The sequence below is a fragment of the Melanerpes formicivorus genome, unplaced genomic scaffold (genome assembly GCF_026170545.1).
Source record: "Melanerpes formicivorus ecotype bairdi unplaced genomic scaffold, bMelFor1.0.p_v2 SCAF_24, whole genome shotgun sequence".
Taxonomy (NCBI): Eukaryota; Metazoa; Chordata; class Aves; order Piciformes; family Picidae; genus Melanerpes; species Melanerpes formicivorus.
The window spans coordinates 2,050,424-2,063,438 of record NW_027142376.1 but is presented as its reverse complement, the minus strand read 5'-3'; positions in this window follow the sequence as shown (position 1 = coordinate 2,063,438).

Here is a 13,015-nt window from a genome sequence, read left to right as displayed (position 1 = left end):
CTCTTGGCTTGACCAATAACTGAGAATTCAATTATCTCGTGGTCACTGGACCCCAAACACCCTCCAACTACCACATCACCCACCAGCCCTTCCCTGATGGTGAAGAGGAGGTCAAGCATAGCCTTGCCCCTGGTAGGCTCTCGCAGCACCTGGGATAAGAAGCAGTCCTCCATGCATTCTAAGAACCTCCTAGACTGTCTCCTCTCTGCTGTGTTGAGATCCCAGCAGATGTCAGGCAGGTTGAAGTCGCCCATGAGAACAAGGTCCGGAGATCTTGAGACAGCCCTAAGCTGCCTATAGAATGCTTCGTCAACATCTTCCTCCTGGTTGGGTGGTCTATAACAGACTCCAACCAGGGTGTCTGCCCTGCTGGTCTTCCCTCTAATTCTTATCCACAAGCATTCAACCCGATCATCCCTAATCTCCATTTCAATGGCATCTAGTGCCTTATTGCTGTCTACAACTACCTGAAGGGAGTTTGTAGCCAGGAGGGGGTTGGTCTCTTCTTCCAGGCAACCAGCAACAGAACAAGAGGACACAGTCTCAAGCTGCACCAGGGGAGGTTTAGGCTGGATGTTAGAAAGGAGTTCTTCACAGAAAGAGTGATTGGCCATGGGAATGGGCTGCCCAGGGAGGTGGTGGAGTCACCATCACTGGAGGTGTTTAGGAGGAGACTGGATGGGGTGCTTGGTGCCATGGTTTAGTTGATTAGATGGTGTTGGATGATAGGTTGGACTTGATGATCTCAAAAGTCTTTTCCAACCTGGTCTATTCTATTCTATTCTATTCTATTCTATTCTATTCTATTCTATTCTATTCTATTCTATTCTATTCTATTCTATTCTGTTCTGTTCTGTTCTGTTCTGATCTGTTCTGTTCTGTTCTGTTCCATGAAATGCTGCCTGCACAATCAGCTGGCTAAGTAATACTGAATGCATGGGGAAAATCTAGGGCAGTCCAAAGAGTGAAACATCTCCAGATAACCATTAGGGACCATATGAAACTAGTCAGAAGTGTCCCTGCACATGGCACAGGAGTTGGAACTGGATGATCTCTAAGGTTCTCTATCCTCACTTCGATTTAATCAGATATTTAAGAGTTGCACAAGTTGTACCTACAATGTAGATTATTTCCTGTAGCCAGTGGTGAGCAGAGTGTGTGGGACAAATATTAATGCAAAGCACATTTGCAGCCTGTGAAACCACCCAGGCACTAATGTGGGCTGTTATCAATTATTTATAAAGCTATCTGTGCAAAGTAACTTTGACATTAATTTATGAATACTGAAGCCTGGAGCAGCAAAGACAAAAAGCTTTTCAACTACTATTTTTACATCTTTTTTCAGGTAAAGAGAAGCCTAGCAATCTCCTGGAATTCCTTGCCAGCTTAGGACACAGAAGCTGAGTTCAGAGATGCAGGTTCAGGTCCAAGTGGGCACAGTTTTGTTGGAGAGCTTTGTAATAATCATGCAAAGGGATAAACATTCTGGCTTGGACTCTACTGCAGTAGCACCACCTCTTTTCACCACAGATCTGAACTGTCAGGCCCTGTCTGATCCTTCCCTCTCTCTCTTCCCATAAACAGATAAAATCATTAAAGCTAGAAAAGGCATCCAATATCATCAAGTTCAACTGTCAGCCCACCACCACTACCATGTTCCTAAGCATCACGTCTATATGTTTTTTTAACACCTCCAGGGACAGTGACACCACCACTTCCCTGACCATTCTTGCAGGAAAGGAATTTTTCCCAATATCCAACCTGAATTTCCCCTGGCACACCATGAGGCCATTTTCTCATGGCAGAAGAGGCAGAAAAAACAAGACCCACCTCACTACAGCATCCTTTCAGGTAGTTGTATAGAGTAGTAAGGTCCCCCTTCCTGCCGGCTATCTGACTCCCTTCAGCTGTAGGACAACCAAAACAAGAAGAAAGGCTGTTATACTGAGGCTTAGATTCTGCATGAAGCTTACCAGCAGATGCCAGTCTTACACCAGAGAGATACTATTCCAAGAATGCAAGAACTATTTTAAGTAAGATTTAAAGCAATATATTTTTTTATGCAAACTGGTAGACCTGAATGTAAGATAAAGCCAATTTCAAACAGTCATTAAGCAAAGTATTCCAAATTATTCAAAGATAACTTTTATTCTATTTTCTCCATTGCTGTTTCTCTGAAGCACAATTTTATCTAAAACAAATTGTTTCCTTTAATGTGCACTACTGAGCTGAATTAGGAATTTATGGTTTAAAGAAAGGACAATATCTTAGGTTAATCAGTGGGAAACTCATAGGGATTCCTAGTACTCACAGAACTAAATCAGTGGAACAGGACTGCAGGGCTTCCTAAGCTTCAGAAGGTGATGTTTAATGTCTCCCTGAGTGAGTTCCTCTTGTTTACAGATTCAGATTGCACTGGGTTGGAAGGCACCCTGAAAGGTCATCTTGTCCAACCCTCCTGCAGCCAGCAGGGACAACTCCAGCTAGATCAGGCTGCCCAGGGCCACATCAAGTCTGATCTTGAATGAATGAGGGATGGGGCCTCAACAACATATCTGGGCAACCTGTTCCAGTATTTCACCACAGTCATTTGAAGAACTTTCTCCTTATGTCCAACCTAAATCCACCCTGCTCCAATTTCACACCATTGCCCCTCTCTCAACCTGCTTGCTACACTCTTCTTGATGCATTCTTGATGGTTTTGGGGTTTTTTTGTTAATATTGATCTTTCACTGAGTCCATTTAACATTGGAGTACTTTCTAACAAAACAATAGAATATGAAAATGCCTGCTGTAAAATGCCTGTACCAGAGTGTGTGTGGGCATACCACACTGGACAAAAACTTAGTTGAGCAATAACTTGAGACAGTTACTGCATTATTCTGTTCAATTACACACACAGTGAATGATTTCCATGGCTCTTTCCTCATTAACAAAAGTTATTGTTGAAGTGCCAGTTTCTGCTTGGGCAGCTTTTCTGATGCTAACCCTATACAGAACAATCATGTCAAATTAGAATCAGTCCAATTAAAAGCAGACCTCATCCAACACACAAATAAATACTCAATATTATTCATTTTTTCATCCTACCAATTCACACTGTGATGGGAGAGGGACTCTGGTGGTGTAAATTGCAAAATCATCAGGGCTACGGCAATTTGGATTTATACCAGCTGAAGATCCAGCTTTGGACGTCCAGCTGCATTTAGCTACCATAACTTTCCCAGTGCCAAAAGGTACTTGTATGAACTTGTATGGGTGTTGGACTCTTCTACCTAGTAACTAGCAAGAGGAAAAAAGGAACAGCCTTGAGTTGCACCAGAGGAGGTTTAGGTTTTCCCTGTGTTGCTGTGGGCATCATGGACAGTGATCGTATAGATATTTGTATTTTGTAATAGTATGTCTGTATTTTATGGATGTCTATAAGCCTTTAACTCAGACCTTTGGTACAAGTTTTACACAGGTCCTTGTTGTTTCACAACAACTCTGTGAACATTCTGGGCTTGAGGCAGTTTGACGGGAAACTGCCCAGCAGAGAAACACCTGGGCATGTTGATCAATAGCTGGCTGAACATGTGTCAGTGTCTGCCTGGGTGGCCAAGGAGGATACCAGCATCCTGGCCTGAATCATCACTAGCATGACCAGCAGAACCAGGAGAGTGATTTTCCCCTTGGGCTCAGCACTGGCAGGTCACACCTTGAATACTGGGCTCAGTTTTGGGACCCTTACTAGAAGAAGAACACTGAGGTGCTGGTAAGTGTCCAAAGAAGCCATAAAATATCATATTGTGAGGTGTAAAGATTGCTACCATCACAATTTATTGAGAAACCCCAGCACTTCTGTGGCAATTCAGTTGTTTTGGTCAGTGCTGAATCCTCACACCAAACAAGAATCTTAGATTTGAATTTTCAGGCAATCTTTCCAAGAAAATTCCCCCAGGCTTAACAACTTCTTCATATTATAAAAAAAATAATAATAGTGTTCTTTAAATCCCTTGCTGAGCTGTTATCTCCATTGCTCTTTCTGTTTGAATGACAATGTAATGTAACTAAGGAATAAAATTCATCATAATTCTCTCTCTGGAGTAGTCAGAGTGAATTAAGCACAACAATTCCAAGCATGTTTTTATATGCCTCTTCGTTCTTCCCTGCAGCTTAGACTTTTTTAATGCAGCTTGTAGATACAGAAGATAAAGCTGGGGAGGGGTTTGGAGCACAAGCCCTATAAGGAGAGGCTGAGGGAGCTGGGCTTGCTTAGCCTAGAGAAGAGGAGGCTCAGGGAAGACCTTATTGCTCTCTACAACTACCTTAAGGGAGATTGTAGCCAGGTAGGGCTTGGTCTCTTCTTCCAGGCAATCAACACCAGAACAAGAGGACAGTCTCAAACTGGGCCAGGGGAGGTTTAGGCTGGATGTTAGGAAGAAGTTCACAGAGCGAGTGATTGCCCATTGGAATGTGATGCCCTGGGAGGTGGTAGAGTCACCATCACTGGAGGTGTTTAGGAGGAGACTTGATGGGGTGCTTGGTGCCATGGTTTAGTTGATTAGATGGTGGGTGATGGGTTGGACTTGATGATCTTGAAGGTCTTTTCCAACATGGTTAATTCTATTCTATTCTATTCTATTCTATTCTATTCTATTCTATTCTATTCTATTCTATTCTATTCTATTCTATTCTATTCTATCTAGTCCAACCCCCATGTCATAAGAGTCACCGTCCCCAGCTAGATCAGGTTGCTCAGAGCCTGCTCAATCCTGACCTTGAAAGCCATGTCAATGCTATGGGAAAAGCAGACTCTTTTCTGTGCTATGCTGAAGACTGGAGGTTAAAGGAGTCAGGAAGAGACAACAGGTGGATGAGTTTGCTGATAACAGTTACAGACACTAGATGGGGATGGACATCAAAACATGAATCTTGCTTGCAAAAGTTACTTTTGATGATGGGCATCTAGGTGATATTGTAAGTAAGGTATGAGTTTGGGCCAAATTCTAAGTTCCCTGTGATCTCCACATTCTTTGTACTTGTATCTAGAAATACTCTAACTTGGGCTGGAGAAAATTTATTATTTTCCTCTGTTCTCCAGTATATAGCTTCTACCTCATTCATTCCCCATGCAAAAGAAGAAGCTAAGTACAATCTTTGCATGTTTCCATCAGCATTACCATAGAATCATAGAATCTATAAGGTTGGAAAAGACCTCAAAGATCATCAAGTCCAACCTGGAACTATTAAAAAGTGTTCCTCTCTTTACTTTAAACCACATCACTTGGAAATGACATTTGAGGCTTTGTCTGCCTAAAGACAGGATTATTTTAAGACTTTACGCTTGAAACTTAAGGAAGAGAGGAAGAGAATATCTTTAAAGAAAACAACCTAGACAGCTGTATTAATAATCATCATCATCATCATCATCATCCAGGTTGGACGAGACCTTCAAGATCATCGTGTCCAACCTATCAACCAATCCAACCCACCTAAGCAACTAAACCATGTCACCAAGTGCCCCATCAAGTCTCATCCTGAACACCTCCAATGATGGTGACTCCATCACCTCTCCGGGCAGCCCATTCCAATGGGCAATCACTCTCTCCGTATAGAACTTCTTCCTAACATCCAACCTGAACCTCCCCTGGTGCAGCCTGAGACTGTGTCCTCTTGTTCTGGTACTGGCTGCCTGGGAGAAGAGACGAACATCTGCCTGTCTACAACCTCCCTTCAGGTAGTTGTAGACAGCAATAAGGTCACCCCTGAGTCTCCTCCTCTCCAGGCTAAGCAACCCCAGCTCCCTCAGTCTCTCCTCATAGGGCTTGCGTTCCAAACCCCTCACCAACTTTGTTGCTCTTCTCTGGACTCGTTCCAGCAAGTCAACATCCTTCCTAAACTGAGGGGCCCAGAACTGGACACAGTACTCAAGGTGTGGCCTAACCAGTGCAGTATACAGGGGCAGAATGACCTCCCTGCTCCTGCTGGCCACACTGTTCCTGATGCAGGCCAGGATGCCATTGGCCCTCTTGGCTGCCTGGGCACACTGCAGGCTCATGTTCAGCCTGCCATCGACCAGTACCCCCAGGTCCCTCTCTACCTGGCCACTCTCCAGCCACTCTGGCCCCAGCCTGTAGCACTGCATGGGGTTGTTGTGGCCAATGTGCAGAACCTGGCACTTGGATGTGTTCAATCTCATGCCGTGGGATTCTGCCCATCTGTCCAGCCTGTCGAGGTCCCTCTGCAAAGCCTCTCTATCCTTCAGCAGATCAACTCCTGCCCCAGCTTGGTGTCATCTGCAAATTTACTGATGATGGACTCAGTGCCCTCATCCAGATCATCAATAAAGATGTTAAAGAGCATGGGGCCCAGCACCGATCCCTGGGGCACACCACTAGTGACTGGCTGCCAGCTGGATGTGGCACCATTCACCACCACTCTCTGGGCTTGGCCATCCAGCCAGTTCCTAACCCATCGCAGTGTGCTCCCGTCCAAGCCATGGGCTGACAGCTTGGCCAGCAGTTTGCTATGGCGGACGGTGTCAAAGGCCTTGCTGAGGTCCAGGTAGACTACATCAACAGGCCTCCCCACATCCACCAGGCGGGTCACCTGATCATAGAAGGAGATCAGGTTGGTCCTGGAGTACTGTGTCCAGTTCTGGAGTCCCTATTACAAGAGGGATGTGGAGGTGCTGGAACGTGTCCAGAGAAGGGCCACGAGGATGATCAGAGGGCTGGAGCACCTCTCCTATGAGGACAGACTGAAGGAGTTGGGGCTGTTCAGTCTGCAGAAGAGAAGGCTCCCAGGTGACCTAATTGTGGCCTTCCAGTATCTGAAGGGGGCCTACAGGAAGGCTGGGGAAGGACTTCTCAGGATCTCAGGGAGTGATAGGACTAGGGGGAATGGAATGAAGCTGGAGGTGGGGAGATTCAGGCTAGATGTGAGGAGGAGGTTCTTCACCATGAGAGTGGTGAAACCCTGGAATGGGTTGTCCAGGGAGGTGGTCGAGGCCCCGTCCCTGGGGGTGTTTAAGCCCAGGCTGGATGAGGCTCTGGCCAGCCTGATGTAGTGTGGGGTGTCCCTGCCCATGGCAGGGGGGTTGGAACTGGATGATCCTTGTGGTCCCTTCCAACCCTGAATGATACTATGATACTGTGATACTATTGTCAGGCAGGACCTACCCTTCCTAAATCCATGCTGGCTGGGCCTGATGCCTTGGCCATCCTGTAAGTGCTCTGTGATTGCACTCAGGATGACCTGTTCCATGATCTTGCCTGGCACTGAGGTCAGGCTGACAGGCCTATAATTCCCTGGTTCATCCAACCAGCCCTTCTAGTGGATGGGCACAACACTGGCCATCTTCCAGCCTTCTGGGACCTCTCCGGTGAGCCAGGACTGATGAAAAATGATGGAGAGTGGCTTACCCAGCTCATCTGCTAGCTCTCTCAGCACCTTAGGATGGATCCCATCTGGTCCCATGGATTTGTGGGGATCCAAGCAGCTGAGGAGAGATCAAACTACCTGCTCATGGAACATAAGGAAACTGTGCAGCTCCCTGGCTCCTTCCACCAGCTCTGCAGGCCAGCTGTCTGGAAGACGTTCTGTCCTGCTAGTAAAAATTGAGGCAAAGAATGTGTTAAGTATCTCTGCCTTTTCCTCATCCTTTGTTACAACGTTTACCTCCATGTCCTCCAAGGAGGAGAGGTTGTCCTTGCCCTTCCTCTTGCTATTAATGTATTTATAGAAGGACTTTTTGTTGTCCTTCACAGCAGAGGCCAGTCTAAGCTCCAAATGTGCTTTTGCCTCCCTAATTTTCTTCCTACAAGACCTAGCAACATCCTTAAACATTCCGTGGGTTGCTTCCCCTCTCTTCCAAAGATGATACACCCTCTTTTTTTCCCTTAGTTCTTTTAGAAGTTCATTACCCATCCAGGCTGGCCATCTGCCGCAGTGGCTCATCTTCTGGCACGTTGGCACAGCCTGTTCCTGTGCCTTCAAGAGTTCATCCTTGAAGCAGCTCCAGCTCTCCTGAAACCCTTTATTTTTAAGGGCTTTATTAATTCCTGTGGATGCAGAATGAGATGCTTGTCACCTGGAGGTAGGTGTTCATTTACCTACCTTTAGAGGTTCAAAAGGTGTTTAAAGAAGAGTTTCAAAACAAGGTAGCAGGTCATCTCCTTGTGGTCATGCCCAAAGGTTTCTCTTTAGGTGTTATCCTTGATTCAGAGAATCAGCGGAGAATGGTTTGCATTGGAAGGTACCTTAAAGATTATCTAGTTCCACCCTCTCTGCCATGGGCAGGGACATCTTCAGGAAGCCTTTCTCTGGTTTTGAGGGGTTTCTGTTCTGGAGCTGAGACACTTAGACACTTTTCCTGACAAATATTTAATTAAAAGCTGGGAAGTTGCTTCCAAAATGTTTCGCCTTCATCTAAGAATATGCTCTATGGTGAAAAGGGCTCATCAGAAATTTCCTTATCTAGTTCTTACTAGACATCTAACAGAGATTCCTCGGTGGCTATATTATATTCCTGAATATGCATGTGGCTGTCAATGCATCACTTATTTTCTATCCTTCAGTAAAAACCTGTATTCCTAGGTCCTACCATTTAACAGGAACCTGGTATTAGTATCACAGATAGCTGCAATCCAGCAGCTAAACACTACTCAGGGGACAATTTAGGTGCACAATTGCTCTCCTTTTCTGCTTATTTTCAGATCTTCCAGCTACACAGTGACAATTCATAGACTCACAGAATTGTTTCTGTTGGAAGGGACCTCTAAGATCACCTAGTTCCAACCACCCTGCCATGAACAGAGAACACCTTCCACTAGATCAGGTTGCTCAAGACCTCATCCAACCTGGCCTTTAACACTTCCAGGGAGGGGGCACCCACAACCTTTCTGGGAGCCTGTTCCAGTGTCTCACTACCCTCACTGTAAAGAATTTCTTCCTAATATCCAGTCTAAATCCTCCCTCTTCCAGCTTAAACCTATTGCCCCTCCTCCTATCACTACAAGCCCTTTGAAAAAGTCTTTCCCCAATTCATGATGAGATGTATGTGTCCATTATCCTATTTATAAAAGAACTCACAATTAGATAGAAAATCCTCCTTTTATTTATTTGTTTGTTGGTTGTTTTTTTTAATGCATAGAAGCCCACGAAATGCATGAGCTGTAAGGAAAATAACCACTTGTAGATTACCTGAGTTTCTGGCAAAAGTAACTGCATTGGTAGAGATTATCATGCTCATGCCAAAAAAAAAGTCAAGACAGACAATCTAAAATGAGACAACATGAACTGGTTTGATCCTTTTCACAGTCACAGCAGTGAGAGTTGAAAGTCATGCCAAAGAAGCAGAGCTAGTTTATGTAAAACTAAAGAAGACTCAGCATCTTGATTTTCAGCTGATGAAAAACAATTGAGAGATGTTTTGACTACTTTCCCCCCAACCCCACCCCCCACCCCCGAGTTTACAATGGTGTAAGTCAGAGGAATGCCACTGCAGTAATAGGCTGATTTACATCTGTGGAGGAGCTGCCTCAAATCCTCCTGTGTTTTAAACATTGTTGAGTGTGTTATGCAGCTGTACTTTTTGCTCAGAAAAATCAGCCATCAGCTGTTTTACAGGAGCTTTGGCTGCTGCTCTTTACCATTTCCTGTGCCACTCAAGGCCACTTGCTCACAGTTCAAGCGGAAAACATTCAGGGTCTAAAATTAGTACATTTCCCTCAAGACAGGAGAACTCTTTGAAATAAATTTTCCCATAATAAGGCGTGATGAAAAAAATTACCCTAATTTAATTTACTCTTCAGCATTTGCAATACACCATCCTGCCTTTGCTGCATGCATTCGTAGAGCTCCTTGGTGACCATCCTGGTGTCTCAACGATTTCTGTGCATCCCACCTGGGCTGAGAGATAACCATAGATTCACAGAATAGTTTGGACTGGAAGGGACCTTAAAGATCATCTATTTCCAAAACCCCCATCATGGGCAAGGACACCTTCCATTAGACCAGATTGCTCAAGACCCCATCTAACCTGGCCTTGAACACCTCCCTGGAAGGGGCATCCACAACCCCCCTGGGCAACCCGCTACAATGTCTCACCACCCTCATTGTAAAGAATTTCTTCCTAATATCCAGTCTAAATCTCCCTTCTTCCAGCTCAAAGCCATTGCAAAAACTCCCTTTCCCAGCTATCCTATAGCCTCCTTCAGGTACTGGAAGGCTGTTCAAAAGTCTCACTGGAGCCTCCTCTTCTCCGGGCTGAACACTCCTAGCTCTCTCAGCCTGACCCCATAGGGAAGCTGCTCCAGCCCTCTGATCATCTTCACGGCTTTCTCTGGACCTGCTCCAACTGTTCTGTGTCCTTCTTGTGGTGGTGGCCCTAGAACTGAATGCAGTACTTCAGGTGGTGTCTCACAAGAGCAGAGCTGAAAGGCAGAATCCCCTCCCTTATCCTGTAGGTCACACTTCTTTAGATGCAGCCAAGAACACAGCTGTCTTCTGGGCAGCAAGTGACTATTGCCTGCTCACGCTGAGTTTTTCATCAACCACCCATGACTTCAGCTGTCTCCAAGCCTCACTCCTAATGTAAACTCTAACAGCAGTTGAATTACTGTGATGAACCACAGGTCTATATCTAACCCAGATTGTCTATTACTGAACAGTCTTTGCCTCCAACACCTCTGTGTTTGAAGGTACTACAGAGACTGGTCTGTAGTTCCCAGTGCTAGGACAAGGGGCAACCAGCACCAACCAGAACCCAGAAGGTTTCATTTGAACTTAAGGAAAACAAGTCTTTAATTTGAGGGTGCTGGAGCCCTAGAGCAGGCTGTTCATAGAGACTGTGGAGTCTTCTTCTCTGGAGAGATTACAAACCCACCTGAACGTTGTGATCCTGGGCAGTCTGCTGTGGGTGGTCCTACTTTAACAGGGGGTTGGAATGGATGACTTCCAGAGGTCACTTCTGTGATACTGTGATCACAAAACTTCAATGGTCAACACATTTTGGAGTCTGCAAAATGCAAAAATCCACTTGCTCTTACAAAAGACAGAGAGATTAATTAGTGTATCACTCATTAAAATAAGGCACGGTGACAAATGATACAAAATTATCCAACACTGAAATTGCTACCACTAGTAACAAGCTGGAACTAGATGATGAATTGTACCAGTGTATTGAGTCACTCACTGCCCCTGTGCTTTTCTCTCATGCTACCTAACACTTATTAAACCAAGTGTCCAGGTGATGGTGTTATCACAGTCATTAGAAACAGAAGAAAATCTACACCTTCAAATAAAAATGTTACTTGTTGTGAGCAGCCTTCTACTTCTCATAGGTCTTCCCATTTCCCACTGGAAGTAGCAGCTTTTTTTGGCAGAAGGACTTGGATCAGCAGCTCATTAAATTGCACCAGTTCCCAGTTCCCTGATATAGTTTTGTCAGCAACATAAGCAGTGAGAATGAGGTACCCCCAGGAAGTTTGCTGATGGCGGCAAGCCATGTGGTGCAGTTGACATGCTGGAGGGAAGGGATGCAATCTGGACAGACTCAAGAGGTTGGCCCATGCCAACCTCACGAAATTCAACAAGGCCAATGCAAGGTCCTTCATCTGGATCAGCAGAATCCCAAATCCAAGCTGGGTACTGTGTGGATAAAGGACAGTGCTAAGGAGAAGGACCTGGGGGGGTTGGATGATGAGAACTTCAGCATGAACCAGTAATCATGTCCTGGGCTGCACGAAAAGAAGCATGGCCAGCAGGTTAAGAGAAGTGATTTTGCCCCTCTACTCAGCTCTGGTGAGACCCCACCTGGAGTCCTGCATCTAGTTCTGAAGCCACAAATACAGGGGTTGGAAATAGATGATCTTGAAAGTCCCTTCCAACCCAAACCATTCCACAAGTCTGTGATTCTATGAAGTACAGACTTTAGTAGAACAGTGTTAAAGCAAATAGCACATGCTTCATTTACCACATTGCCAAGAGAACTGGAGGTTTGTTCCAAACATGGGATGAGGGAGGCAAGAGGAAAAGGAAAGAGAGTCTTTTCACAGAGACAGTTTTCTTTAACCTATTTACACAAAAAACCCAAGTAGTCACATTTGGTTATGCACTTGGAAATCCCTCCTTAAAATAAATGCCAAGCAACAAGTGATCATTTTATCCTAAGCCAGCATAAACACTTCTTCAAAGACAGGCAGACTTTGAAAGGTATAAATCTTGCCTCCAGCTGGAGGCCTTCCACACATGCTAATCAAACAGAATAAAAGAGATTAAACAGATCTTCATTCTCTTTTGCTGTTGAAGGAAACTTGTCGTAATGCCTGCTTTCCCTTGTAACTAGGGAGAGTACTAGAAGCTGAGGCCAAATAATTCTTCAGTTTAATTCACTGACCAAACTCATTAGTGCCCACTAAAACTGGACAAATTGACAAAACACCCGTGTGTCTACTGGGAGTGTAATTAAACTCAAATAGAAAGGTACACCAAAAAATCTACAGCTTTCATGCCTGTACCTTTGAGTTACTGGGAAACTGATGGGAAAAGACAATTAAGATCTTGAGATATTTTAGTGTGCTTCATGCATTGATAAACAAAGCTATTCCATTTCCTCCCATCACTCATATTCATTTACTGACTGAGTACAATATATGACATGGGTTTTGTTAGAATAGAATAGAATACAATAGAATACAATACAATACAATTGAATTAACCAGGTTGGAAAAGACCTTTGAGATCATCAAGTCCAACCTATCATCCAACACTACCTGATCAACTAAACCATGCCACCAAGTGCCTCACCCAGTCTCTTCGTAAACACCTGTGAAGAACTTCTTCCTAACACCCAGCCTAAACCTCTTCTGGTGCAACTTGAGACTGTGTCCTCTTGTTCTGGTGCTGGTTGCCTGGGAGAAGAGACCAACCCCCACCTGGCTACAACCTCCCTTCAGGTAGTTGTAGAGACCAATAAGGTCTGCCCTGAGCCTCCTCTTCTCCAGGCTAAGCAAGCCCAGCTCCCTCAATC